Here is a 23,622-nt window from a genome sequence, read left to right as displayed (position 1 = left end):
AACGACAAAACCCATTCAGTTTAGCTAGCATTTCAGAAGGGCTAACAGCACCTGTGATGTGGGAACAAAGTAGCAGCTGAGAGCTACTGGGCAGGCAGAGAGAGTCAGGAGTCAGTGCCTGTGCAGTGACACACCTCTACAAGGCCACACTTCTTAACCCTCTCGAAACAGTTCTACCAACTGGGAAACAAGCTTTCAAGCATATTAGTCCGTGAAGGCCATTCTCATTCAAACCACCATATCAAATTAGCCCCAAGCAACCAGGATCCAATGAGACCCCACCTCTCAGTCACTCACATCAACTTCCCGCCTCCACACGCACGCTTGTACATGCACATACAAACACACCCCCCCCCAACACACACACACACACACCTTGTAAAGCACAGGTGTGTCCTGGAGTCTACCTGTGCCACCGCTGGTGGTGTGTAGACCACATCTGGGAACTTTCTGGAAACGAAGACTATAAAGCTCACCTAAGCCCAAGGGAACTGGCATCTCCAAGAGAACTTGGGGAGGCCTAGCTTGGAGTCACAGTTTGAAGTGGTGGTGGGAAATGGCAGAAGGCGAGGACAGACGTCACCCGTTCATACACTGTAGGGAGTAAACTTGATCTGTATGCTTTTTTAGGGGAACACAATGTGGGGGGTAGTAAGGAGCGGTCTGAAGATATGCAGGGGGACCACTGGCAAAGGGAGAAACAAAAGTATTGGGAAAAGCTGGTTTTGAGAAAGGGGTGTTAGGGTGGGGTGGAGACAGAATCTGTGAGGGTGATGAGCAGGTGTGGGGACCAGGGAAAAGTAGCTGTAGAGTTCTTAAACTGGAGGAGGGTTTTTTTGGTTGTTTTTTGAGACGGGACCTCACCATGAAGCCCTTCCTATAGAATTCACTATATAGACCAGGCTGGCTTTGAACCAGCATTGATCCACCTGCCTCTGGAGTGCTGGGATGAAGGACATGTGTCACCATGCCTGGCTCGATGTTACTTACAATTAGTGGCATCAGCCAGACAGTAAAGGAACAGTGCTGAGGTATTTCAAGACCGTCAAATCCGCCGACAGAAACTAGGGTGGCACTTGTAGGAGCTGCAAGGACACGGGAAGCTGCTGTCATTTAATGGGTGTCTATTCCCAAATGTGAGATGTGGGGTTCTGTACATGGCAGGGACCACTGTGCAGTGGCACAAATGTTACTGAATGCCCCTAACCTGGGCACTTAAAAATGGCAAAACATAACGAAAACGACCACAAACCTGAACTGGAATCGAATGGGAAATCTGTCCGGAGAGGGGAGAACCGCTTTCCAGGGAGCTCCCTGCTAGAGAGAAGATGGACCGAGGCTAGGCAGGAAGTGGGTGGGGCTTTTTCCTCCTTTAGGTGGTGATTGGTTAGAAAAGGCCTAAGGCCACACCAGAAACATTCATTTTCTCAGACTGGAGGAAAGAAAGTGAGGAGAGAAGAGCCGGAAGATGGAGAGAAATAGGAAGGTGAGGCAGTTCCTTCAAGTGCCTCCGGCATTCCAGAGCGACGGGCAGAAGTGGTAGGTAGGCTAACCTGGAGAAGTGAGGGAGTCCTGGACAGAATTAATGCAGAGGGCAAGGCTAAGGTGTGAACCAATCGGAGCAAAGGACTACGCGGGTGAACCAATCAGAGCAAGCGAGAACCACACAGGTGAGCCAGTAGGCTGGACGGACTGAGCTGTCATCTGCAACCATCTCTACCCGAACATAGCTCTGCAGCCCGAGTCTTATCAAGTCCTGCAGGGGATTCTGAAGTTCTGAATTCGAGGAACACAACCACAGACTCACCAGCCTAATCCCTGTTGTATACAAGAACAGGACATCTAAAGGCAACATACTTATTTGTGTAGTAAGAGAAACGCCAAAGAGTATTAACAAATAATAAAAATATAGAGCCTGTCTGATATACTCAATAGAAGCAGACCTAAAAAGTACACCCAAGACCTGGGGACTGGGAATGAACGCTCCTGAGATGCGGGTCCCAGCTGCTGCCCTGTGCCCAAAGGACCTCCATCTATGAACGGGAAGTGGACTTAGGTTGTTATCAGGTCCCTTAAAGTTTTGACACTGACATTTTGTCTAAATGGGAAACTCAAAGTGAAAATGCCCTTGCCTCTCTGAGCCTTCTTTTACAAGTTTTGTTTTGATTGACATTCCTGTAGTACCCAGGCTTTGAACCCATAAACTTGCAGGAGATCCACAATCATTCTGCCACTGAGCCACCGGCCTCAATAACTTTCCCAGGCTAAACTCCAACTTGCTCTTGTAGCCCAGGCAGTACTCAAACTTATGAGCTCCTGGCAGCCTCAGGAGTAGCTGGGATTATATACCTGTGACACCAGGCTTGGCTGGAAAGGGTCTTCTTCTCTTTTTTGAAACAGGGTTTTCTTTGTGCAGCGCTGGCTGTCCAGAAGACCAGGCTAGCCTCGAACTCACAGAGATCTGTCTGCCTCTGCCTCCAAGTTCTGGGTTTAAAGGCCTGTGCCACCACCACCCACGTGGCAGCAAATTTGTTCTTAAACAGCAAAACCTAACAGTAACCTAGAAAGTATTGACGCTCAGCAATGTTAGCACCGTGTGTTCTGGGAACTGGGACACTCCATCACCTGGTTCTCTAACAGGTGCCTGTTTATAAAAGCACCCCACTGAGCAGGGCCCACTGATCCAAGGTAGGAAGGCTAAAGCAGGGGGACAGCTCTAAGGCCAGCATGCGAGTCCCAAGTCAGCCATGTAACACATCTAAAAGGATGACACCATCTAAAAGGATCACAAATCAGGCTTTCCCGGATGATGTTCTGAAGCCCACCTGGCCAGCTTCCCAGAAAACAGCTGCATAACTTCACATTTCCATCCTACAGTTCTTCGGAACCCAGGAATTCTGGTCAGTGTTTTCTGAGGGGGAGATGTAGATTGTCCTGAAGCTGTTTGTATTTTAATGTTAATTCCACTTCCCCAAGAAGGGCTGCCTAGTCATATGACTCCAACTGAGCCTTCCCATTTTAATTAGTAAATAAAGGAAAGCCAGTGACTGGGCGGGACGGGGGAATTAGAGAGGGCTGAGAGGTCAGAAGAAGGTCAGAGGACTGAGGTTAGAGGTTGAGGCAACAAGGAGCTTCCCAAGGACCAGCTGGACCCAGGTGAGATTTATTGGTGTTAAATAGATATGAACATTAAGGATGTTACAGGTCTAATATCTCATATAGAAGGGCAGTTTGTATCTTTGTCTATTTGATGCAATCTTGTTGTGTAGAGGGTTTGTGGATTGAGAGTTGAATATATAAACCTGTATGAAAAGCTATCAGGTTGTAGAGTTGTGTTTGTGTGGGATTTGGGGGTAGAGAAACACCCCGGGACAGAAGCGGAGAACAGGAGGTAGAAAACTACCAAGGGAAGACGAGTTGAGCTGTGGTGGCAGCTCAGACCGGGCGCCAGAGGGGCGTGCAACTCCGAACTAAAACCGAGCCTGAGAAGTAAGACCTCAGGGCCGGTAAGGAGACAAACCGATTGATATTTTTTAATATTTACTGCAACGGGGAGAAAAAGAGTGAGGGACCTGCCCCCACACAGTGCCCACTGAACCCTGGGAACCTAGGCTTACTGATTGATGGCCCTGGAGTGACACTGTCACTAGGATCTTTCCAGGTTGGCTTCCTGCCTGGTTTCTCTGCATCCAAGCCTCAGTCTGTACCTGCTGGGCATCGAATACCCAGTCCCTGGTGACTAGGTTCCCAATGCCACCTGCTTGCATTCCTCTGCCCATGAGTCTGATCACAGAACTGAACTGGGAGTGGTTGGGAAAACACACCCTGATCTAAAGAGACTGTGGCTCTACCTGGCTTACACATCTGGCCTCTGAATCCCATGGGAATTCCCTTGGGGTAGGCAATGGGGGGCAGTGGGCTTGGCAGGCTTCTCCCTGAGGCCTTATATCATACACCCACCCTGTTGCTCCATCCAACCTGAGCCTGGAGTGAAGTGCCAGGCAGAAAAAGAGCTGTACAGGTAAGGGCTGTAAAGAGGCCGTGACGGGAATGGTCTGAGGGGGTAGGACCACAGCAGGAAACATGTAGGACCCCTAGGCAGTGCCAAGGGCATCGATGGGTTTTGCCTTCATCCAGATGGAGGATTTCCAGTGCCAGCAGGGTTGCTAGGCTGGTCTGATTTCAACCCCAAAGTCAGACTTGGGTAAGCTAGAGCAGATCAGGTGAAGCCTGCCAATCAGATGCGTTTACTAAAAACAAGCCTGTTCATTCTCAAAATGTTCTTTTTGGATGATATGCTTGAAGCCAAAGAGCACTTGGAGGCTATCTGCGGGCAGGGAAACCTGAGCAGTGACCTCCTTCCTCAGCGTATCCTACTGACCTTTCAATATACCCGTCACCCGTCACGGAGGTTCCTTGTGTATCTGTGCCAATGGCAGGCTTACTATCCCACTCTTTTCGGGGGCTAGCACTATGATAAAAATAGGTTCACTCATCAAGTATTTACTGAGTACCCGGGACTGTCCAGGCGCTGTGCCTGGCTCTAGGGACACGATCACGAGTCAAACGAGAAAGGCCTAAGCTGAAGGACCCGTGACAAAATGACCGAGCCGTGTAGAGGGAAAAAATGCCAAGGTCCCAGTCAAGCCACAGGGCTGTTCTGCTCTAGAGCATTCTAACGGAGACACAATAATGGAGCCCACCGCACTCAAGCAGAGGCTTTGTTTTTCCGCAAAGGACATTACTGGGCAGGTGGCATGCGCTCTAAGGTGTGCTGACTGAGCAGCAGCACCATAACTATTACTAGTCTAAAAGTTACAGGGGTGAAGGAGATGGATGGGGACGAGGCTCCCTTGGCAGAATACTTCTCTAGCAGACACAGACCCCGGGTTCCAACACCCTCAACAGCATGTAAAGACTGAGGTCAGCTGAGCCTTCTGAGACTCTATCTCAGAATCAAAGATCTTTCTCGGGCTGGAGAGGTGGCTCTGTAGTTAAGGGCACTGACTGCTCTTCCAGAGGTCCTGATTTCAAATCCCAGCAACCACATGGTGGCTCACAACCATCTGTAATGAGATCCGATGCCCTCTTCTGGTGTGTCTGAAAACAGCTACAGGGTACCTCATACATAAAATAAATAAATAAATCTTAAAAACAAAAAAAGAAAATCTTTCTCTACACATGCACCAGCACAAGCACTCGTGCATATATAGACACACACACACCTGAAACTGAAAACAGAAGAGGGGAAGGTGCCAGCGGGAAGGGAGGGACAGGAGGGGTAGAAAGATGGTTAACTGGCAAAGTGCAACTGTACGGAGAGGTCATAAACCTGTCGTCTTTGCGCTCTAACTAAAAAATGAATCGTGTAATGCTGTAATGTCAAAGGATGTGACTGCTCTCAGCAAGTATCTGGGGGAAGGGCCCACCAGTGATCCTCAAATGGTTCGAGGAAAAACATGGGGGTAGGGATGGAGATCTATCCTGTCTTGGCAGCAGATAGAGAGGCAGGTGCTAAAACAAACTAGGTTAATTACCATGACATTGCCGCTGTGACCCGGGCTACAGAGGCAAGGCTGTGATGGCCAGAACATTCCAGGCTCGACCCTGGCTGGCGCTAAGCTCACCTGGGTGGAAAGGAGCCATTTGCAAACTCAGTCTGTCCCAGGCTGTAGGGACCAAGAGGCAGGGCTGGAAGCTCAGGGCCAGAGTAGGTGGATCAGGACCAAGGGAAGAGATGAGCTTGGATCTGTCCTTACCCTAGAAGCAATAGACCAGACGGGTGACAGGACATGTGGAGGCCACTGTGGTGGTGGTGACAGCTACCTCTTGGAAAATCACCATCTGTGTGTTTCTCCTGCCCCCCCCCCGACACCGTACTGTTCTACAAACCACATGCATGGCACTTGCCAACCAGACAAAGGGAGGGGATGTGCTGGGTATGAAGGGGTCAAGCCATGTGCCGAGTGGGCAGGGGACGGCTGCCAGGGAGCTGTTGCCTCTCCAGTTCGGCCCTCAAAGCTGACTCATCTAAGGGAGGTAGGTACAGAGGCCAGGACTCCACCCCACACCCACGCCTATCTCCACTCATAAACACAACACCCAGCCAGCAAAGCCCACCAGCCTGATTCCTGCTTTTCTTCAAGAGGCCTTGGGAGAAGCCCTCCACAAAGAAGCTACTGAACAGTAGTGACTCCAGGACTCCCATACCAAAGGGGGGGGGGTGACTTTTACAGTCCCAGACTTTAGTGGATCATTGGTTCACTTAAGAAAGCCTGTGTAAGAGACATAAGTTTTGTACTGCTCTTCACTTCACAGATGTGGGTTCAAATCCTCACCACGCCGCAAGGCCTTTTGGGAAGTCACTACCATCTCTCAGCCTTGTTCAATGCACCTGTGAAATGGACTCAGTGGGAGGAGTCAGTGTGTCTTAGAGGCAGGGAGGGACACCATACCAGAGACTCAGCGCTGAAAGCCCATGGCTGCAGTCAGTCAAGCTGCATGTTTGTCAGGGGCTTGCAGTTCCCAGAACGATCCCAGTTCCACAGCCTGTGCTCTAACTCTCCACACAAACCATCAAACTGCTTCAGAAATTCCACTCCCTGGGTATCCAAACACCTCCCGGGCCTCCTCTTACAGAGAGCGCCTGCGCCAACATTCTTTTTCCACAGGACGGAGCCCAGCCTTATTTCAGAAAATACTGTCAGCTGAACCCACAGCACCAGGGAGAAAAACACAGGGCCACCAGGTCTCCCCGGAATCTCCCGTTTGGTAGCTGCCCAGCAGGAACTTCTGTTGCCCATACCTGTGGGAGCATTGCCCACTGAGGGAGGCGAGCAGGTTGACAAGCTCAGCCCTCACCTGCCTTCCAAGCAGCCCTCCTGGGGAGGCAAATGGCCAGAGGGTGGCTGAGGGCTCAGGCATCGGCTGGTGGCCTGTAAAGGCAGTCTAATTTGAAATAAGAGACACCGAGGGGCATCTCTGGCACAAGGTACTCCAACGCAGAGAAAGAAAATCCAGCAGTTAGCTCTACAGAGTGAGGCCTGCCTAACTCCACAACTAGAGAGCACCCCAATTACTCTGAATGCCAACTACCTTGGAGGCGTAACGTACGTGCTAAGCCGTACCCTTCCCTGTGTACTTCCTGACAGCCAGCCATCCTCGCTGCTTAATAAGGACTTTCAACTTGACAGGATCTGGAATCACACAGGAGGTAAGCCTGACTACCAGGCATTTTCTAGATAGGTTAAATTAAGGTGGGAAGACCATTCACAGCGTGGGTGGTAGCGTCCCCTGATCTGGGGCCCCGGACTACACAAGAGGGAGAAAGTGAACTGACCATGAGCAGATGACTCTCCCTACATCCTGACTGTGTATCCAACATGTGCTGCTTTGTATATGCTTGGCCCAAGGAATGGCACTGTTAGAAGGTGTGGCCCTGTTGAAGTGGGTGTGACCTTGTTGGAGTAGGTGTGTCATGGCGGGTGTGGGCTTTAAGACCCTCATCCTTGCTGCCTGGAAGCCAGAATTCTGCTAGCAGCCTTCAGAGGAAGATGTAGAACTCTCTCTCTCAGCTCCTCCTGCACCATGCCTGCCTGGATTCTGCCATGCTTCTGCCTTGATAATAATGGACTGAACCTCTGAACCTGTAAACCCCAATTAAGTGTGGTCCTTATAAGAGTTGCCTTGGTCATGGTGTCTGTTCACAGCAGTAAAACCTTAACTAAAAGACAACCTGACCAAATAACTGAAGCCCTTGCAGCAAAGACCTTCCTGTCACAGTGAACTATACTATGGGAGCCAAAATAAACTCTTCTTTAAGTTGCCTTTGTCAGGTATTTATCTGGTTACAGTCATGAGAAAAGTAACATACTATGGCTGCCACCCCAGTGTCACCTGTGGTTAAGTTGGTCTTCCTTCCAATCACTTAGGAGACAGACAGGTAGAGAGATGCACATATGTATGTGCACGTGGTCATCACAACCCTGCTGTGCACGTGTTCACAGCCCAGTTCATCTGGCTCTGCGGCATCTCCGAGTCTCTAGGCCTGACACATATTAGAGACCACACAGAAAAATCTGCATTTGCTACTGGATCAGTGCTTAGGAGGGCCTTGGGATAACCAGGTAACTTGGAGGTAGAGGTGGCTTCAGGTGCAGAAACTTTAGAAATAAATGCAAGACTTCTGGATTTCGGCCTGGGAACTACAAAGAGCTTCACAGAATCTCTTCTGCCAAAAGACAGGAGACCTCGGAGGTCAGAGCCTGAGGTCACTGGGCCCAGACAAGACTGATGTGGACATAACTCGGTCCTCTCTCGTCTACAGCATGAGGGAAAGGTACCAGAGAATCAGCCCGCACAGCCATGAGTTGAGACAGACCAGGGTACCACCAGCACGCTAGCCTGCCAGAGTCTGAGGAGAGAAATAGGACCAGGCTTTGCTTTCCAGGAATTGATGATGTAAGACGGTGAGACCTGTAATTATGGTCAAGAGGAGGGCCACACATCACCGATCCCTTCCCAACATACCAGACCCCGGAAACTGAAAGGAAAGAGTGTGTGCCACGTCTTCGGGCTCCCTCCAGCAATTTATGCCCATTCTAGAAAACAGTGCCTCTTGCACTCACAGACCTGTGCATAGCTTAGACGGCCACAATGAGTCCTTTTACCTCTGGTCTCTATCTTTTGCTAGCTCACATATGTGTGGGGTGTGTGTTGGGGGAGGGCACAGCACTGTAATTAAACTTCCAGGTCACAGCCAACAAAAACTAAGAGCAATTACCATCTTAGGACGGAGACCAGTGATCAACCTACAGTCCCGACTTCTTCCTGGGATAAGATCTGCCTATGATGACCTTGTCTTGCTGGCAGGGAGTTGAGTCCTCAACAAACATTTTAAAAGGTACCAAACCTTTGCTATGAGATCAGGTAAAAAGAGGGCTTCGAGCTGAGATCTTGGCCAATCACAGATCTGGCCTGAGCTGGGTAGAAGATGCCCTGGATTCCAGGTTGGGGGATCCCATGATTGCCTACCCACAGCCCCACACGTGCCAAATGGAAACATTTGCTCACTGACATGCCTCAGCTATTGTGAATGCCCTCAGTAACCCCCAGTCTGCCATTCATGTCTAATTTGTCTTTGCAGGAGACAAATCACCTGGGACCATACAGATCAATACGGAGTATCAGGCATGTTTTATTCTATCCTAATTGTAGGCAGATTGCTATTCCATTAACTGTATGCTGGGATTTATGGGGGTGCTCATATACTGGAACATTTAACTGGAATGGCCTACTCTCTGTCAGAAAATAGCTTACCACTGTTAATTTTCAACTAGTCAATCTCAGGAAGGCTTCCAGTTTCCAATACAGTCTAGATCTCGATGTAATCATCAGGAGAGACATCTGTGTAAGGTCTTTCTACACCACACATGGCAGTCCTATCCGGAAGAAAATCTCTGCCCCCAGAACCAGAAGCCTTGGTTCCCTTCCTTCCAGTGATGCCCAGGACGGTACAGTTGCCTGCTCAGAGCCTCGATTTCTCTCTCTGTGAAATGGGACTGACCTGTAAAACTGAAATGGGATGACCCTCACATCCAGCACAGCTCTGCAAGGTGACTGCAGAGTTTCAATATTATCATTAAAAAAAAAACCCTCCAGATGAAATAAGTCCTCATTTAGTCCCGATTATACTGAAAGCAGAGGCTATCTTAGTTGATTTTACTAAAAGAGGAAAGTGGGGGCGGGGAGGAAATTCAACCTAGTCAATCTATAGAGGCATTCCTGGTAGGCAGTTGGAAGCAGGCTGCTACTGGAACCTACTGTGCAGAGAACAGTTCGTCACTCTATAATGTACAAGGGGCACCTACCACAACGAAGGCTGAAACCCACCGTGAGAAGCCAACAGACCCTGATCCAAGAACATAAGGTTAGTAAGTATGAGAGCTTTGCTTCACAGGCATCTGTCTCCCAACCAGGTTTTCAACTCATCCGCTTCGACATTTGCAAGACAGATCATCTTGCAAAAATAGTTCTTTCTGTAAGCGAGGCCCGAGTGTCAACTTCTGGAGTTTCTGAACTCACAGACTGCCATTAAGCTCACCACCGCTCCTTTGAGTTGCTTTTCCAAAGCCTCAGCAGACGTTCTCCTGGGGCACAAACACAAGACCCAGAAAATGACTGCCTAATTCTACCTTCCTGACGAAACGGGAGCCACGAGGGTCTCTAACTGAATTAAAATCACATCACACCAACTGCTCGCTTGCTTTGTGCCGGGCACCGAGCCAAACACCTCCACACCATTTATCCTGCTTAATCCACCACCAACCAGGCGAGGTGGGCATCATTACTGCCTGCGTGCAGGGGAGGAAATGGAGGATCAGAGAAGTTAAACGACTCGTCCAAGGTCACCAGCTGGCCAAGGGAAATAGCCCAACATGAACCTAGGTCTCACATTTCCTAACCACAAGTTCCCTGTGCCTTCACGGAACACCCAGGTGTCAAGTTATCTTAACGTCTCATGAATTTTCTAAACGCAACCCTCAAGTTCGTAATAAGTTTCGGAAGCAGCAACCGGGGGCGGGGGGTTTCTGGAGTGCGCTCTCTCCCCGCACAACGCAGCAGTGTCACCTCAAGTTAGGAGAAGCCACCCCGGTCGCCCGCGGAACGGGGCGGATTGGTTTGGCACTGGAGTTTGTGCCAGGCCCAGGAAATGCCCTCTTGGCAATCTGGAGGCGAATTCGCCCGGGCGGCTGAGTCTCGGGGACCACGGAGTGCTGGATCCCCGCAGCCGTGCGCCCCCTCTGCTGGGCTTCGGATTCCTCGGCTCCGAGCCCAAGGCTCGGCCAGACTGGAGCGCACGCCCACGCCCGCGCCGCCGCGTCCAGAACGCCCAGCCTTTTGCCGCCCACGCCCCGCCCCAGACCCGCCAGGTGATCCGGGCCTGCGCCCCCCGGATGCCCGACGTGGCGCGGGGACCTGGGGCTGCCAGCCCTCCTGCTAGTCCTCCCGCGTGTCCGCCGAGCCCCGGACCGGGTGGGGGTGGGGTGAGCTCCGCGTGTTCGCGATCGCGGCAGCCCGCGCTCCGACCCTCCCCGCGGAGGACCCAGTCTCTCATACCTGCAACATCCGGGGGCGCGGGGCGCCCAGGTAGGTCGCGCGGGCGGGCGGCGCGGAAGCTCGCTCGCGCCGCGACCTGGCCGCCGTCTGAGCATGCCCAGTGCAGCCCGCGGGCGGCTCCCGCCGGCCCGGTTGTGGCCGCGACGGGCCCGCGCGCGGGGCGGGGGGACCCGGGACAGGGGCGGACCCGGGGCAAGCCCGTGGGACGGTGCCACCGGCCTCCGCGGACCACCTGCCGAACTCCCGCAGACCTCTGAGTCCCCTGGCTCGCTCACGCACGCAGCCGTTCGGGCCTTTAGCATTTATTGAACACCTACTGTGTGCCTGGCTTTCCGGGATTGCATGCCTAGGAATGGCAAAGGCTTGGCGCTCAACGAATCTGAAATGACAGCGAGCCTTGCACGGTGGTTCTGTGGCTGAGTTGGGGGTCGCGCTGACTCCAGAGGTTCCGTAGCTGAGTTGGGGGTCTCGGGGCTCCTCTGCTGGTCCTAGGACACCAGGCAGGTTAGCCCTTCCCAAAGCCTGCAGGGCCCCTAGTGGCGGGCGTTCCAGCCGGCCTCTTCCGCCTCCTCCCACACCTGCCTTCCTGCGCTCCGACTGCACCTTCCTCCCCATCACACCCTCCGAACCTGCCTGGAGCCGTTTGCACTGCCTTTCCCCCGGGGTAGGACGTCTTCTCCCCAGCTTTGCCAGCGCCTTGCGCCCTCTAACCGTTCAGGTATCTTCCGCGAGGGAGACCTTTCTGGCTACCGTTCTAAATTAGCCCTGACCTCTTGCTCCTCTCCATTACCGCCTTCCAAACAGTACCACTCATCCACCCAACAGCTACTTACGTTCTTCACACTTAATATATAGACACAGTTTCAGTCCCTTGTCGGGAGTTTGGAAGGGAGTTTCTCGCAACAAACAACAGGTCCGCAGACAGCGCAGTGTATTAGGTGATTAATTCTTAAGAACAAGGGAAAGGGGCCAGGCAAGAAAGCTAGGGGGTGGCCCGGTGAGAGCTGGTGGAACAACCAGATCAGGTGACAAATACCATTCGGTCACACAGCTAAACGAGGAAGCTTTCTTGGGACGAAAGCGCCGGTGCAAAAAAAAAAAAAAAAAAGCGCAAGCTTTGTGCCTGTGAAACGGAAAGAGGGGCAGCGGGAGTCGGTTACCGGCTGTCTCTCTGGACTAGACTCCCCCTTAAGGAGGACCTCCCTTCAGTGTCACCTCGGTAGCTCCGCCTCTCAAGAGACCCAGCCTCTAAACGACGCTAGGCTTCCAGGAGGAACTCTAAACGTCTTGTTGAATGAATTTGTTAACAAAAGGATGGAGAGATGGTTAGGATCCTACGGTCGGACCTGGGTGCTAGAAGTCCGGAGGACCTTTTGTTCCCCTGTCACCATGAGACCCTCGGCCGAGCCTGACTTCCTGCCTTAGGTCTCAGTCCTGGTCCCAAGGTAGCGCACCGCTGCGGGCGCCGCCAGAACGTCGCGTCCGGGGAATTCCGACAGAGCCGGGAGTCCTAGGGACTGCACTGTCCTGGCCCCGCCTAGGATCGCACGCAAAACCTGGAGCTCCTGCGCCAGGGCAGCTCTCTGCGGACTGGCGGGGAGCGCACTGGGCATGCTCGGAGCCTAGGGAGCCCAGCGTCCGGAAGGAAGAACCCCCTAAGAGAGGTTGGCTAGGCTGCCCACTGAGTCCCACCTGGCCATATCTACCTCTTCGGCTGGGAGTGATGGGTCACCCTCCTCCCCCAAGCACGGTGGGAAGACTTGGAATTTAGAGACAGCTGACGGCACACAGTGTCCTCTACCAGCTGCTGTGTGATCTGCTACCAGAGCCTTGCGCTCTCTGTGCCCTAAATAATACAAATGCCTACGCTTGGATCTGGGGGAGTGTGGGGATTGAGAAAAAGAACGTGAATTTATTCAGTCCACTTTAAATGTTTTTCCCCTTCTTGAGGCTTGAAGTTAGGGCTTTGCACACGGTAAGCACGGATCTCTTCCGGTGAACTAAGCCCTGCCCCAAAGACTCATTTTTGAATACTTTTCTCAGTTATCCATCCTCTAACACTCGGACTGCTAAGACGAGAGACTTGGGAACCGCTAGAGTTGTCCAGGTTAAAGTCTGCAGCAATAAACCTTTTCTCTGCTCATCACTGTTTGAGCAGTGTTCTCAGATCTGAGCTACAAAAATGGCTGAGAACTTCAGGGAAAAGCCCTAAAAGTTATTTTTTAATTAGTTAAATTTGTGTTTGTTTTCTTGGAGACAAGCGTTTCTCTGTAGCTCCGCTTCTTCTGGAGTTCGTTCTGTCGACCGGGCTGTCCTCAGATTCACAGAGAACCGCCTGCCTCTGCCTCCTATAGAGGGGCTTAAAGCCATGCACTAGGACCGCCTGGCAAGATTTTTTTTTTTTTAATTCCGTATTTGAAATGACCATAATAGAGCTAGGAACATAATGAAAGAATATACACCCAACTGGAAACAAAGTGGATGTTAAAAGGTAGATAAAGTAATGAGTGATTGTGTTCTGATACATTCATTGAAATAATTATTGCAATTAAATCTCACTGGGTCTTTAATATGGCTCAGTGGGTAAGAGCCCTTGCAGCCAAGCTTTGTGCCCTGAGTTCCACCCTCCCTCCTCCCTTCTCTCCCTCTTTCTTTCCCTCCCCTCTCCCACCTTTCTCTTCCTGTCTCTAGTCTCTCCCTCTTCTACTCCTGGGCACACACATCTCTCTATCTTCCTTCCCCCCCCCCACCATAGCGACCCCCCTGGCCTTGATCCTTGGGGCCAGTGAACTCATCCCCCAACCCCCAGAGCAGGGCTCCTCAGTAAACACGGTCCTTTAATATATTCTAATCCGGCTTGAATTGGCTCATTTCACTGACAAATAACCAACCTATCAGATTTCTCCCTGGAGCTCATTCTATAGACTAAGCTGGCCTTGAACTCAGGGACCTGCCTGTCTCTGCCTCCTGGGTGCCCACTTTCTACAGTTTAGTGTTTTGTTCTTTTAAAGTTGATTAATGTCTTGATGTTGTGTGTGTGAGAGTAAGGACATAAAGGCCTGGGTATAGGGGCCTACGTCTTTAATCCTCTTGTTGAAAGCAGCTCCCTCTGTTCTAGGCAAGCTTCATCCACATAGCGAATTCCAGAACTCTATAAAGAGACCATGTCTCAAGAAAACAAACCAAATATGAAGAGGGGCTGGAGAGATGGCTCAGTGGTTAAGAGCACTGGCTGCTCTTCCAGGTGACCCGGGTTCAATTCTCAGCACCCACATGGCAGCTTACAACTATCTCTAACTCCACTTTCAGGGGATCCTGAATATTATTACTCTGACATATATGCAAGTAAAACACTAATGCACATAAAATAAAATAAACCATTAAAAAGAAAATGAACAAAATTATTTTTAAAAAGCCCATACACGATGAAGAAAATTCCTCCCTAAAACAAATAAACATACAAAAGATCCAATTAATTTCCCCTCGTGTCTATCTAAACTGCTGTGATTAAGTTCAAATACGGCTAATGTTTTCCACGAATTTTTGTTCCGTCTTTACGGTAGTTGGTTTGGTTTTGTTGGTTTTTTAGCTCAGTTTCATGGAAAACTGTTGGTGACACTGGAGAAGATCTGAAGCCAAGCCCACTGACCTCCTGACTGGGTGTCAGGTTTTACGGTCTGTTACACACACACACACACACACACACACACACACACACACACACACACACACGTAAAGGACCTAACCATTGATTACTGAGTAGAGGAGGCTGGCCTTTTAGTCTGTCTTTTGTGTGCCTTGCTGTCCCTCCTTTGATGTGTCTGTAGACCGCAGATTACTTTTACCCCTCTGGTCTCCTGTTACTGTTTTGTTCTCGGGGCCAGAACACTCAAATCCAGCCTTTTAATCTGGTGTGGCTGGATTGGCATGATGTTATAAAGCCTAAATGACAGGTGATTTGGAGTCTATACGCCCAATCTTAGGTGAAGGGGGTTTCTGGCTGGACATGTAATCTTCGCTGTTGAATTTAGCCAGCTCTAAAGCAAATGGGGTCCAGTTACGAATAGGACTGTACTGAGCCCTTGACAATGGATCCAGGCCCAACAGGACTCATGTAGATAGATCGTATCAATGGACAGTCATTTAAAAGGCAGATTCACAACTCACTAGAGACACACAGTCCGCAGACGCCTCAGGTCTCGGCTATGGGGAAATAATCTTGCTGTTATTTGCTGAAGCAAAGCAGGGGCTCCAGGAGCAACCCTATTGCTAGTAAGCGCAATAAAATAAAATAAAATAAAATAAAATAGTTTGCTCTTTGTCTTAGTGGTGCTGGCCCCCAAATGCAAAAATTCCCAAACCACAAACCGAGGGGTGATTTCACGAGAGAGGAAGATACACAGCAGGCTAAAAGTTCGCCAGTACTAATAGGGCCAGATTAACGGAGGAGGGGTGCGGTATGAGCAGCAAGCAGAGTTAGCAGCCGCCCCAGGAAGACACCATTTGTGTAGAATATCCAGTGCCCGATGCTCCGTAGCTGCAATTGTTTGGGAGAGTTAGTGGGAAGAGCTGACCGGAAAAAGCACCGCAGACCACCTCACATGGAGACTCAGGAAATCTGGACCGACCGTGATTGATTGGCAGGGCTCCCCGCTGACTTGCTAATGCTTATGAATTATTTGTGCTGTTAATGCAAGCCCACGAGGAGTTCCTGAACAGAGAGGGAGCCGGGTAAGTGGTGTTTGATGGAGCACGTGAAAAGAGCGAGGCTTATAGCATTGTGCTTTGGAGGGCCTCCACTGAGACTGAAATCACCGGGCTGAACCACAGAAGGTTGCGATGGCGTGGGTCAGAATGATTGGGCAAGCGGCTTCCTGTATCCCAACCCGATGGGTGCACGAGGGAGTGAGTAGGGGCCGGTCTTACTACCGCATTTAGGGGTACTGAAGCAGCTGTAGGAGGTATCACATACATGTAGAAGATGTCCTTTGGGCTCACAGGCTTTCGTTTTACAATAAGCCTGGTTTCTTCTCTTGTGGGGGAGGATGAAGCGAGTGTCAATGTTGGCCAGAGAAAGAAACGTGGAAAGAGAAGAAGATTATTATATATTATATTCAGAGATTACAAGAAGCCGGAAGAAACTTTCCATGGAGAACCAAGCAGGTCTTTCTCTTGCGGTGACTGTGGGTGGCAGGTCCCTGACCCAAGAAAAGAGAAAGGAGGAAACCGTCAGGTATCAGTAAAGACATTCTCACCAACTCTAGGACCCCTCAAACGGAGAGCATTTGTTCAACCACTTATTAGGCACCTACTGTGTGTCAGGTGCTGCTCTATGTGTTTGGGAAACACCAGCAACAGTGGACGAAACAAACAGCCCTCCCTCTCCTCTGGGAGATGTATTCTAATGCAGGGAGACAGGAGGAACAATAGGTAAGTCTCAGGGACATGGCTCAGCTACTAGAGAGCCTGCTTAACATGCACATGGTCCTGTTCCAGTGCTTTCCAACTCGTGGATTGCAGGGTTGCGTACCAGATGTCCTGCATATCAGATGTTGACATTATGACTCACGACAGTAGCAAAATTGCAGTTATGAAGTAACAGCAGAAGTAATTTTATGGCTGGGGGGGGGGCACCACACATGAGGAGCTGTATTCAAGGGCCATTTGTTCAGAAGCTTGAGGGCCACTTACTGCTTTCTCAGCTAAGTGCCACATTAGGGGGATGGCATATCCCTGTAATCTCAGCACTTGAAGGTAGAGGTAGGAGATTAAAAAGTCATGCTTGTCTGACATAGTGGTTCATCCCTTTAATCCCTGCACCCAAAAGGCAAGAGCAGGTGAGTCCTCTGTGAGCTCAACGTCATCCTGGTCTCCCTATGTAGTGACTTCTAGGCCAACTGGTGAGACTTCGTCTCAAAAAACAAACAAATAGGCTAGAGAGATGGCTCAGTGGTTAAGAGCACTGACTGCTCTTCCAGAGGTCCTGAGTTCAAATCCCAGCAACCACATGGTGGCTCACAACCATCTGTAATGAGATCTGATGCCCTTTTCTGGTATGTCTGAAGACAGCTACAGTGTACTCATATATACTAAATAAATAAATCCTTTAAAAAAAATTCTATCTTTAAAAACAAACAACAACCAAAACCAAAACCCAAGGTCATCCTCGGCTACGTGGTAGTTTAAGGCCCTCCTGGGCTACTGGAGACAGCTGTCTTGTATACAACAGAGAAATTTAATCACTTAAAGGCCTAAAGAACAAGAGGGAGTTATTCACACAGGGTTTAGGAACAGAATCTTCAATCATAATACACTTGGGGAGCATTTATATAAGAAGGAAGCCTGAAACTTTGAAGAAAGTTTCAGACAAGAAGTTAGAGATCTTTGAGGCCTGAGATAAGAGCCTTCTCTACCACCCCCAGGAAGGACTCAGCTCTCCAGTCAGAAATGGCCAGCTTCCTGGCAGGTAAGGTAAATCTATCTTCCAAAGGTAGATGCTGTTCCTGGTCCACTTGACAGCGATCACAGAGTCAAATCAAAAGTTGAAAAATCATGTAGCAGTTGTCACTCACAAGAAGGTCAGCTGGACCTTCAGAGGGAGAGGCAGCCCCTTCAGGAAACCCTGAGCAGGTCCCTCAGGGATGAATCTTAGAACAGAGAGAACCAGACCATAATAGGCCCTGTGAATTTGCTGCTGTTTGGGAAAGTAAAAGGGTAAGCTGAAGGACTTTGGGGTCCTGTTCCGGAAACCTAACAACGTACTGATGTTTTAGAAACCAAGACAAAGAGAAACCAACGGAAGGAAGCCTGAGCTATGGGTGCCCTGTTTAAGCAGTGATCTCTCCTGAAGTGGGTACTGTCACTTGGCAGAGCCTAGAGAGAATGGTGTTTCGAGTGTCCTGGCCATACTCTAACTACTCCAAACGAAAGGGCAGAGGGGAAAGGAGATGGAGACAGGGTGTCCCCTACAGAATTCCAGATGGCAGGCTCTCTGCCCTTGACCTTGGCTCCCTCTCCTGAGGCCAATAGCAGCTAATCATGTGACAGGAGAGGAGGGAGTGATGAGGGTAGTAATCATAGGGGTGATGTTTGCTAAGGGGAGTAGACCTTAAAATAAACATATTAGAGTAGGTAGGACACACAGAAAAACAGCCCAGAGTCGCCCTTGGAGGGTGAATGTTTACCTCTTACCCTAAACATTGTGGTGTCTTCTGAATTTTGTACCATGTGATCTCTAGCCTGTTTAACAATAAAGTTATTGCATCTCTGGGGAAAACAATCATGGAAGAATGTGTTTTTTTTGTTTTTTTGGTTTTTTTTTTTTTTGGTAAAAATATTTTGCTTTTAGTTTCTGCTACCCAAGAGCAAAGGGCTGGTTGTTTGACATGCCAAGGAGAGGGTGTTGGGAGTGTGCCCTGCCTCAGGCTCTCCTAACTCCCACTGGAAACTCACATGGTTGAGGGGTGGAACAGGAAACAGAGCTTTGGATGAGGATAAAAGAGAAAGAAAGAAAGAAAAATAAATGGCCACAGTCACCTCGGGGTCAGGAGTGATGCTTTTCTGACACAGTGGATCCAGGACTGTGTTGGAAGAAGCCAACGGGAGAATGTGGTGCCCAGGCCTTTGTGGGAACTCACATACAGGCAAAGACATCAGCTCGTCTGGCTTTCCAGTTCATCCCTGAGACACCAGAAACTTGATCCGTGCCCAGAGTCCTGTGCTCCACCTCCCGGTGACATTTCATGAACAGAGTTGCTGCTGGGCCGCCCAGTGCTCTGGTGACCTTCTAGCATCACACAGATGACACATCACAGGATTTCCTCAACTGCGCCCTGGCGTCCTGCTGGGATGGCTTTTTCATTTTTTCCATGGGACACATCCATTGCATCACGGTACAAACAGGCTGTCCCGAGATGCCTCTGTAAACATGAGTCACATGTGGAGTTAAAGGGCTCGTGTTCGGTGGGGGACAGCAGAGTTTTCAAGGCACACCGTCTTCACGTAAGGGACGTGGCTGGATGAGGCATCTAGGGTTCCAAGCAGTGCTTCGGAGAGCTCTGCCCACACACAGCTTCTTCTTCATTCCAGCTTTGCCTCCCAAGGGGCAGCTTCCCACCAGTCACATCAGAAAATGTCACTCCCATTACTTCACCATCGTCTTCTGTTGCTATTGACATGGGAAGGCTTCATATTACTCCGTAAACGTGAGAGGAGGGCCCTTCAGGGGTAGTGAGTGAGAAAGGCTGCCTTACTTCAAACCATTGACTGCTTTTTAAATTTCCTTTCTTATGTTTTTCGGTGTTCCTTTCTTTCTTTCTTTCTTTCTTTCTTTCTTTCTTTCTTTCTTTCTTTCTTTCTTTCTTTTTCTTTCTTTCTTTCTTTCTTTCTTTCTTTCTTTCTTTCTTTCTTTCTTTCAAGATAAGAGTTCTCTCTGTAAAGCTGGCTGTCCTGGAACTCACACTGTAAACTATGGTGGCCCGGAACTCCGAGATCCACCTTCCTCTGCCTCCCAAGTGCTGGGATTAAAAATCTGCACTGCTACAACCCATCTGTTATTTTGTTTTGTAACAGAGTCTCAAAGTAGCTGGAATTGGCTCTGTAGCATAGCTGGTCAGGAACCCCTCCTACCCTTCAGCCTTCTGGGGACTGACTATCTAGGATTGCAGGCACATAGCACTGCTATATAATCAGTTCTCCCAATCCTGGGAGAAAGATGTCAAATTTTAGACCCCCATCACCACACAATAAGTCAAGTCTCAACACAAGTTTTGGAGGGAACAAACCCACCTCAAACCCTAATAACTTTCCCAAGCTTCTCTCAGGTCCTTGATATCACCACAGGCTTGGTCCTTGCAGCCCACGTGTCTTGCTTGCTTCCCCTTGAGGACTGAGAGGTACCCACACCATCCTTCTGCAAGGCCTCAGACCACCAAGGCTGCCTGCTGAGGTTAAATCTTGTCTCTAAGCTTTCCTCCTTTCCCAGATGATCTTCCCTAACCTCCTGCTGCACAGTGCTTGGGTCTCTTTTCACATCACCTTTGAGCTTCGTTTTACTATTCATGTGCATCTGCCCTTTAGAAAACTGGAAATCCCCTAAAAGTTCTTCCCAATGGCAGGGATCTGTGGCTGTTATCCACCCCCCCCCCTTTGTTTTCATTTTGTTTTTTTTTTTTTTTTTTTCCAGAAAGGGCTCATACTTTGTGATTGTGTAAAATCTCCAAGGGCACAAACCCTGGGCATATCTGTAGGAGAATTTCTAGACTGGGTTAATTAAGTAGGAAGCCCTGCCCTCGGTATGGGCATCATAAGCCAATGGACTGGAGTTTCCGGCCAAAACAAAAGGAGCAAGGAAGATGAACAGCAGCATCCCTCTGCTTTTGGCTGCCATGCCTGCCCTGCCCTGATGGTGGGGCTAGAGAGATGGATGGGCTGTTAGGGGCATTTGTTGCTTTTGCAGAGGAACCAGGTTTGGTTCCCAACACCCACATGTCAGTTCATGTTTGTTTGTCCCTCCCTTGAACAAAAGAAGTTTTGTTGTGTCTGACAGTTGTTCAAAATACTTTTAGGACCTGGCTTGCTAAGTGATCAGTTGTTAAATGTTTGATGGCAGTGATGTAGAGAGAGGGGATGAAATGAACCTGGCAGTGTCCCCTGAAAGGCAGGAAAAAAATCTGGATTGGGTGTCTAGATGCAGTATCAATGCCTTGCCTACTTGAAGCAGCCAAAGGAGTTAGGGCTTTGCAGTTCTCCTCCCATTCTCCACAACAGAGTCACGTGCAGGTGAAGGCCACACCTTTTCCTCATCTCCCTGCATTGCTGAGTGAGGTGTTTTCGAACCAGCTCTGGGGCTGCAACTTCCACTTTTAGACAGAAGGACAGACAATAACACAGCCAGTAAAATCCTTATCAAAATTACCAGGCAGTAAGAGGAGGGTAAAATTCCTTTTGTGTCTCCATTGCAATCTGGGATCAACTGCAGTCTCAACCACAGGAAGCTGCCCAGTTCTGTAACCACCCCCTTCCGAGACAGTGTTCCATCTTCATACTATTGGATAAACACATTTGGGCAGCCTTTAGGTATCTCCCTTGTACAGTCTGTGGGAATCAGCTTTGTGTACATGGGCAGGTGAAGCCCTCCCCCTGCATTTTTATTCTTCAAATTCACATATTTACACCTTATATACAAGTGTGCCAATCTGTCATCCCAACTGCGAACTCCCATTTATTTTGTGTGTGTGTGTGTGTGTGTGTGTGTGTGTGTGTGTGTGTGTGTGTAGATGAGTGCAGTCACCCTTGAAGGCCAGAAGAGTTAAGAAGTCGCAAGTGGTTGTGGACATGGGTGTTAGGAATCAAACTCTGGTTCTCTGGAAAAGCAATTTTTGCTCTAGTTTTTGTTTTGTTTTGTTTCTATTTTGTAATAAAAATATTTAGTGAAAACACATTTTAACACCCCTTGATGGATTAAAAATACAAGTAAAGTTTTATCAATTTGGTATTCAGGATACAACTGCCTCTACACATAGCCTTGGTTTATTTCCTAAAATCATACTGCAGTTGTCTTTTGAAAAATTAAATGCGTTCATTAGTTGTATTAATAAACATAAATATTTAAACAGCAGACACTTCCTGGGTCTCTTAAAAAGAACTAAAAAGTCTTTCCGTAAGTTTAAAGTTTTAATATTTATAAATGTAAAAATGTTACACGTGCTGGATGCCAGCAGGGGTGACATTCTATGACCATTAAATCACAGCTCACAGCATAAAGCTTCTTCCTTTGTACAGAGAGTAAGATCACAACACCAGGATTTGCATTTTGTCATAATGTTGTGGTAAAACACACCATACGAGGAAACCTGGGCTCAGAGCACGCTTGAGGTCAGATTCCCTGTCCCCACCCTCAGTTTTTGCTCTTAACCACTGAACCATCTCTTTAACCCTCAGTTTTGTTTGATACTGGAGATTGAACCAATGCTAAACAAGTTCTCTACTACTGAACCATGCTCACAGCCCTTGAACTGTGCTCACGGCTCCAAAATACCTTTTCACATATTTGAGTCAAGCCAGATTTGTTGTATGTTTTTGAGATTAAAGTCTCATATCTTTGAGGCTACCCTCAACCATATGATGTAGCCAAGGATAATCTTGGGTTGCTGATTCCTCTACTTCCCGTATTCTGGGATCACAGGTATGCAGTACTACCCTTGGTTTATACAGTGTTAGGGAGCAAACCCAGGACCTGCCAAAGCCAGGATAGTACTCTACCAACTTAGGTGCACTCCCATCTGTAAGCTAGGTCGTTGGCTTATGAATGCTAATGCAGTTTTTTCCATTGTACTAGCTTGAGTAATATTCAAAAAGTACATAAAACCAGTACATAGTTCAAATGCCAGTTCGTATGAGGGAACAATTCCTAACAGTGTTATCTAGATGTTTCTCAAGTTCCCTGGGTTGAGGTCACTCTTTGTAGTTTGTGTTGGGCTCCTGACCCAAACACAGCCCATGCCAGTTATGAGTAACAAAAAGGCCAGTTTTCCATAGTTTGGACAAAGGCAACCGTGGGAATATGTACAGTTTTCTCTAGCTGTGGTAAAATCGGGGGAAAGCCAACTCGGCTAGGCTGTCCTGCCTACTCACATGGGAAACAAGGACAGATGAGGACTGTAAGCTAAGAGGAAACCAAACAAGAGGAAACAGGCCCATTCTGAAAGGCTTGGCTGTGCCTGGCCAGCTTTTCACTGAAGCAGAGGGAAGAGAGTTGATCTGTGCGGAAGAAAACTATCTCTTCAGCTATTCACTGAGAAACACTGAGGCAACCTTGGAACACCGTACACTGAAGTCAGGGGGGAAAACATGGACTCAGTACATTCAAAGGGAGAAGAAAAATCCAAGAGCAGATCAAGACTTCTGAATGAGTCATGATAGCATGGCTGATAATAGCTAGAGATAGGAACCGAGTGACTGAAGGAACATTAAAATAGTATGTCTCATTGCTTATCTTGTAACTCGGTTATTTGGCAGGGGTTGTAATTGCGTGGGGCATTTTTAGTGGTGCAGTTCAGGTGAGCATAATAAGGCACAAAACTGTACTTACGACATTACATTATAAACAAAGATAGTTGTACACATGCAATCAACTAGAAGAACAGCAAAGTGACCTGAGTTTCAGTCTCAGACCTACAACACAAATAGATCTCTCCATAAGGCACCAGCATATAGCATTCTCTCTGTCTCTGTCTCTCTCCCACAACTTTGCCCCCAGAAACAAATACCCGAAAGACCCAGGAGTATGTCTTTAACTCAAGGCGACTGTAACACTGGCCAGAATTTCCTGATGCTCCCATGTCAGGTTTAATGGGTCCTTGGCAGCAGCCCAGTGAAGATTCTTACATGCCCATGAGTAAGAAGCCCCAGGAGTCAGGGGAGGGCTTGGCATATCCACTAGATCCCACATAGGAGAGAGGGGGCAGGGAGAGAACACAAAACAGATCGAGAGTCAGGAGCCTG

General features: G+C 49.0%; 1 protein-coding gene across 2 annotated transcripts in view; it reads right to left on the bottom strand.

Moving 5' to 3' along the window:
• Positions 1-12,564, bottom strand: part of PTPN3 (protein tyrosine phosphatase non-receptor type 3) — a 109,772-nt gene extending 97,208 nt beyond the window's left edge. The window contains exon 1 of one of the 2 annotated variants that reach the window (XM_080940155.1): positions 12,465-12,564. The gene's annotated coding sequence lies outside the window, so the exon portion shown is untranslated. Of the gene's footprint in view, positions 1-11,118; positions 11,177-12,464 lie in introns of those variants that run through there. The other variant, XM_080940154.1, reaches the window with a different exon arrangement.
• Positions 12,565-23,622: the final 11,058 nt, after the last annotated feature.

The sequence above is a fragment of the Micromys minutus genome (genome assembly GCF_963924665.1).
Source record: "Micromys minutus genome assembly, chromosome: 28".
NCBI lineage: Eukaryota > Metazoa > Chordata > Mammalia > Rodentia > Muridae > Micromys > Micromys minutus.
Note: the sequence above shows the minus strand (reverse complement) of the source record. Positions and strands in the feature narration are given on the sequence as shown.